This window comes from Oncorhynchus mykiss, chromosome 16 (assembly GCF_057628025.1).
Source record: "Oncorhynchus mykiss isolate SJ-2025 chromosome 16, ASM5762802v1, whole genome shotgun sequence".
Classification (NCBI taxonomy): Eukaryota; Metazoa; Chordata; class Actinopteri; order Salmoniformes; family Salmonidae; genus Oncorhynchus; species Oncorhynchus mykiss.
Genome location: NC_143037.1, coordinates 53,503,584 through 53,510,333, shown reverse-complemented (window position 1 = coordinate 53,510,333; position 6,750 = coordinate 53,503,584).

The following is a 6,750-nucleotide window of genomic DNA, read 5'->3' as shown; positions in this document are numbered from 1 at the left end:
CTGTCTGTCTGTCTGTCTGTCTGTCTGTCTGTCTGTCTGGTAGCGTTAGTGAGTCATACTCACTGTAGATATCTGCCAGCATGTCTGTCCTCTTTCCTCCCACATTGTGACCTGTAGTACATAAAGAGAAAGTGCACAACAGGTAGAGTACAACTGACAGGGAAGTGGGCAAATGCAAAATGTTCTCCTGAACTGACATAGTAGAGCAGCATTACATTTCCTCTACTCTCTCTGTCCATAACTAGGGCTCGGCACATTGACTTTCTCCCTCTCTCTGTCCATAACTAGGGCTCGGCACATTGACTTTCTCCCTCTCTCTGTCCATAACTAGGGCTCGGCACATTGACTTTCTCCCTCTCTCTGTCCATAACTAGGGCTCGGCACATTGACTTTCTCCCTCTCTCTGTCCATAACTAGGGCTCGGCACATTGACTTTCTCCCTCTCTCTGTCCATAACTAGGGCTCGGCACATTGACTTTCTCCCTCTCTCTGTCCATAACTAGGGCTCGGCACATTGACTTTCTCCCTCTCTCTGTCCATAACTAGGGCTCGGCACATTGACTTTCTCCCTCTCTCTGTCCATAACCAGGGCTCGGCACATTGACTTTCTCCCTCTCTCTGTCCATAACTAGGGCTCGGCACATTGACTTTCTCCCTCTCTCTGTCCATAACTAGGGCTCGGCACATTGACTTTCTCCCTCTCTCTGTCCATAACTAGGGCTCGGCACATTGACTTTCTCCCTCTCTCTGTCCATAACTAGGGCTCGGCACATTGACTTTCTCCCTCTCTCTGTCCATAACTAGGGCTCGGCACATTAACTTTCTCCCTCTCTCTGTCCATAACTAGGGCTCGGCACATTGACTTTCTCCCTCTCTCTGTCCATAACTAGGGCTCGGCACATTGACTTTCTCCCTCTCTCTGTCCATAACTAGGGCTCGGCACATTGACTTTCTCCCTCTCTCTGTCCATAACTAGGGCTCGGCACATTGACTTTCTCCCTCTCTCTGTCCATAACTAGGGCTCGGCACATTGACTTTCTCCCTCTCTCTGTCCATAACTAGGGCTCGGCACATTGACTTTCTCCCTCTCTCTGTCCATAACTAGGGCTCGGCACATTGACTTTCTCCCTCTCTCTGTCCATAACTAGGGCTCGGCACATTGACTTTCTCCCTCTCTCTGTCCACAACTAGGGCTAGGCACATTGACTTTCTCCCTCTCTCTCTGTTAACAACTAGGGCTAGGCACATTGACTTTCTCCCTCTCTCTCTACCCTCACTTCCCTCTCTCAACCCTTCTCTCTCTCTCTCTCTCTCTCTCTCTCCCCATCTCTATCCCCTCTCTCCCCCTCTGCCCCCTCTCTCCTCTGTGAACCTGCCTTGGGACTAATTAGAGGGAAGCAAAGAGTTGCGGTATGTTGCAGTCAGAGTGCTGCTGACACTGGGCTGAGGCTGTGGTTGTGGTTGCAGATCTGGTTTTAAATACTATATGAGCTTGCCTGGCGCAATAAAACAAATAGAATAGTCGCAAGACTGCAAACCGTTTGGCATTCAAGGTATGCAGACTAAAGCAAACACTAAAGTTATTTGAAAGATTTCAAATAGTATTTGAACCCAGGTCTGTATGGCTGGCTATGGCTGAGGCAGGGGCTGAAGGGAGAAAGTGGGTTATTATAGCCTGGCTGGCCCACAGCCTCCAAACAACACAACAGAACAGAGGCAGCCTTTATTTCATTATTCATCTGTATGCTTCTTTCATTCTTTCATTTCTCTCTCCACAAACGAATAGCCTACACACTACAACAAAGGTTCCTACCTGAGAGAATTCTTAAAGTTTTGTGACACAGTGTTGTGGTTTGCATTTTGGTAGCACTGTGTGTGGGGTGTCCTGCGTTAGGGTTAGGCACACCAAGGGGTTTCAGAGTAAAGCATGAAGCCATAAAGTCAGTCAGAGAGTCAAGCATTAATCAATATTGCATTATAATGGAAGAAAAAAAGTGCATTCAAATGAACCTGCACAAAAAGTATTTATATTTGCTTATTAATTCAGATCGACAAATAAGTTATATTTTAAAATGTAGTCAATACATTACTAGATTTTCTTGTCTAGACTACTCACACCATGCCATTTCTAAGGAGTCTAATAAGTAAAATATTAGGCTTGGTGCTAGATCTGCAGATATACTCTAGTTAGCCTCCCATGATATTCTACAGCATAGATTTAGACCCTGATTACAATTATACAGAGCTCATATTTCCAGGGGTTTGCGTTGATATTTATTGACTGCAGCAAACCTCCAATAGGTGTGGACCAAGACACCTGCATATTTGATGCTATGAGTATTTAGTTTAACCAGAGTACGAAGGACCAAAGATTTATTAGCCAATCAGTAAGCAGCTACTTCAAATGCAACAAAATAAACCAACCAAAAACATTGACATAAAATCTATGTAGAGAAACACAATTACCCAACTAGTACAAGCACAACAGAAGACAATGGTAGAGCGTAACAGCGTAGTGAGTGATACACCCAGCTAGCCACTATTCCCCAGGGATTAGTGGCAGAAGACAGAACCAAAGAAGCAGAATAGAATAATGAGTAATAGAAGCAGCAGTAGGATCCAGGCAGTGACCTGCGCTGGGATCAGTACTGCATGGGGGGGAAATGAGAGGTGAGGAGCACAACCAGAATGACTGGAGATAAGCGCTGGGTCAGGTAGGGGGAAATTGATGGTATGTAAAAAACGCCAGCAGCCACTGACCCCAGATCAGAGGTAGGCAAACAGGGAGAAATGAAACGTGACTAATGGCACCAGCGGTGGATGACCTGAGATCAGAGGCAGTAATAGAGAAGACGTGACCTGAATGATGTGGAGGGGAGGCCGTCGATGAGGGACAGGCCCCCTGGAAGTGAGATAGATGCAAAACAACAGTCTGAAGGATACTACTGTCTGCGACATAGCAACACAGCCTCCCACTGCACCTGTAGGACAGACAGTGTGAAGGGACTCAGCTTCTTTCAAATAAAACTAAATTGTTTCCCTAAAATGAAATAGCTTCTAATAGACAGTTGGTTTAACATACACAAACACAATTTTTACCCAAACACAACATAATAATAATACATAACTTAACAAGGCTTTTAAAGTCAATCATTAAGGCTAAACACCAACAAGTGATCATATGAGTGCAGTGGTGCATAGAGAGACCCAGCAAGCATTAAAGAATATTACAGAATACTACACATCATTCACATGAATCTCATGAATCTCATTATATGGGAGCTTGTTTCAACCATATTAACAACCGTAAACAGAATGAATTGAACTGATTGGTTTCCCCTATTTTACAAGTAACTGTGACCAGAGTTGGTAAAGTGGACATGACAAGCCATGGTGGATAAGAACTCATTCACCCTCATTTTCTCCCTACTTTGCTCTCTTTCAATCTCTCTCCCACTCTCCCTCTCTTCTTTAAAATGAAATGCCATTCTGCATTAGTAAGTGAATTGTTGAGACTGATGGTTTTTGAGGGTCTCGGAGATGGCTCAGATGGGAGTAAAAGAAAGTGTGAGTATGTGTGTGTTGGTAGGTGAGGGGTAGAGGAAAGAGAGGGAGAGAAAGAGATTGAGATTGAGAGTGAGAGTGAGAGAGAGAGAAGAGAGAGAGAGAAGGACTTGTAAAGCAACACAGTTCATGAAAAATGCATGGAGGTTGCAGTGTCAGTTTGCTAGAGCAGGCACTGCAGAAAAAGCACAGACAGTGCTATGAACTGAATATCTCCTCCGACTACACTCGTTCACCTGTCTGTCTGTCCACGCTCCCCCTTTCATATCCTAGCCTACATCTATAGCTCCTATCACAACTAGCTTTCCTCATAGTTTTATTAGTTAACAGGAATGTTTCTTTCTCATTGCGATATATACATTCAGTACAAGTCAAAAATTTGGACACACCTAATCATCTGAGGGTTTTTCTTTATTTTGGCTATTTTCTACATTGTAGAATAATAGTGAAGACATCAAAACTATGAAATAACACATATGGAATCATGTAGTAACCAAAAAAGTGTGGTATACAGAAGAGAGCCCTATTTGGTAAAAGACCAAGTCCATGTTATGGCAAGAACAGCTCAAATAAGCAAAGAGAAACAACAGTCCATCATTACTTTAAGACATGAAGGTCAGTCAATGCGGAAAATTTCAAGAACTTTCAACGTTTCTTCAAGTGCAGTCGCAAAAACCATCAAGTGATGATGAAACTGGCTCTCGTGAGGACAGCCACAGGAAAGGAAGACCCAGAGTTACCTACAATATAAATCTACAATATAAAATATACTTTTTTGGTTACTACATGATTCCATGTGTTATTTCATAGTTTTGATGTCATCACTATTATTCTATAATGTAGAAAATAGTAAAAAAAATAAAGAAAAACCCTTGAATGAGTAGAATCAACAAAATGGCAATGGTTTCGTAGTAGCCTTCTTTCTCTTCCTCTGCATGTTGGAAGGAGGGGTGTCGAGTTGCGGATTCAAACTAAGTTGTGACCTTGAGAGGATGTAGGCTACTTCAAGGCTGACATGTTCGGGGTGAATAATTGAAATTGGCATTACTTCAATCAGCACGTGTTGACATTGGACCACTGCTGTGGTAAGAATAGTCGTGCTGCTTCCTAGATCACTTCTCTCTGCCATCGAACCTCCACACTGCTGAAACCTTCGGTTGGCTTTGGTTTGTGGTTTATACAGACCCCCTCTTGGCCACCATATTCACACACATGGCAAGGAGGCACACACACACACTACACACACACACACACACATCAGACACACACATCAGACATGCACATCAGACACACACACACACACATTCCCTATCTCTATCTGCCCAGTGTTCCTTCAAAGATGGAGCCTGGCTTTAGAAGGACCAGAATGCACTGCCTAGCTTATCTCTGGACAGCATAAAGAAACGTCATGCTAATTCCTCCATAGATAAATTGAAAGATTGCAAACATACTTTTTCTCTCTCTCTCTCTGTCATTTCAACCTCTGGCAATTTACAACTTTGTTATTTATTTTGAAAACTTCGCGAGATAACAACTAAGAAAAACATTGACACAAGGTTACATATCGACAAAAAAACAGAGTAGTAAAAGAAACAGTCTGTTTTCGTATCTGTCATTTAAGTTGCCATTAATGAGACGTTGCGTCGTTGTTCCAATATTGTAACTTAATGGACTTTATGTGTAAAACATTATCAATGGATGGGGATCCTGAATGAATAATTCAACCTATTCCCTTTGAAACACCGGGCCTTTATCCATCCTCTGTGGTATTGTCTCTCTGTCGCCATGACCCTCGTAATCACTGCCAAAAACAACTCTCTGATCCTGGTCAAGGCACAACAACAGAGCCAACCACCGCTATGTTCCCAGATAAATCAAGTTTCAAAGGAGTGTTTTTTCTATCTGCATACTGTGCTAAAGCGTCCCTCCAAAGCAAACAAAAACATTTGTTTCAAATTATTTTTTGTCAGGTAAAGTTCTGTTTATTTCTGAGGTTTCCTTATTACCTCTCTTCAATCTCCTGCTCTACACCTGTCCTTTCCTCCTGACGACAGGTGAGCGGCGAGGCTGCTAATTGAAGTGACACTTACGGCTCCGCCGTGGCCTGACCTTGTCTGTGGCAGCAAAATCATCTCTGTTGGTCCGGCAGCCACTCACTCTTAAAACCCAGACTGCTTCTGACACTGTCTGCTCCATGCAGGGAGACACAGGGCATGGGGGAGAAGAAGGGATCTAACGTTGTCTGCTCCATGCAGAGAGACACGGGGCATGGGGGAGATGGAGGGATCTGACGCTGTCTCCTCCATGCAGGGAGACACGGGGCATGGGGAGATGGAGGGATCTGACGCTGTCTCCTCCATGCAGGGAGACACAGGGCATGGGGGAGACGGAGGGATCTGACGCTGTCTCCTCCATGCAGGGAGACACAGGGCATGGGGGAGAAGAAGGGATCTAACGTTGTCTGCTCCATGCAGAGAGACACGGGGCATGGGGGAGATGGAGGGATCTGACGCTGTCTCCTCCATGCAGGGAGACACAGGGCATGGGGGAGACGGAGGGATCTGACGCTAAAATGACTGCTTCCGTCTGCTCAGTTTTATTCTCATCCATCAGCTTCTGCAGCATCTGTCCATCCTGCAGAGAGTCAAAGACGGAAACAGACAGTTAAGGGAAAGAAGAAAGTGAGAGAATAACCTGTCGGGCTGAGTAGAGCAAAGGTGAAGAGAAAGCTGGCAGGGGAACCTTTTCTGAGAAAGAAACCAGCACTGAATTCTAAAGTCTCAGTTCTGCAGTCTGCAATGGTCTTTACTTTGTAGGCAGCTGGTAATTACTGATTGCTTGCAGTAAGTCCTCAGGAGCAGCTTAGCCTTCAGAGGTGACCAGAACACGTGCAAAGCCTCTTTCCTCACTGAGTATTACCTCACCCAAAGAGGCACATTTTAGCATTAGCCGAGCTAATTCAGCTTTGAAAACACTAGCTTGACACTGGCTCTCTGCACTGATCCACTGGTATCATCTTATTTCCCATGCTGATCTTCATTTACTGGGACCAATAAAGGGAGCTGCAGTATATGAGACAGACCTGGTGGAGGCTTCTCTGTGAGCCAGTATTAAACCCCTCTGAGACTAGTCCACTAGCTGCATCCTCTCTGTGAGCCAGTATTAAACCCCTCTGAGACTAGTCCA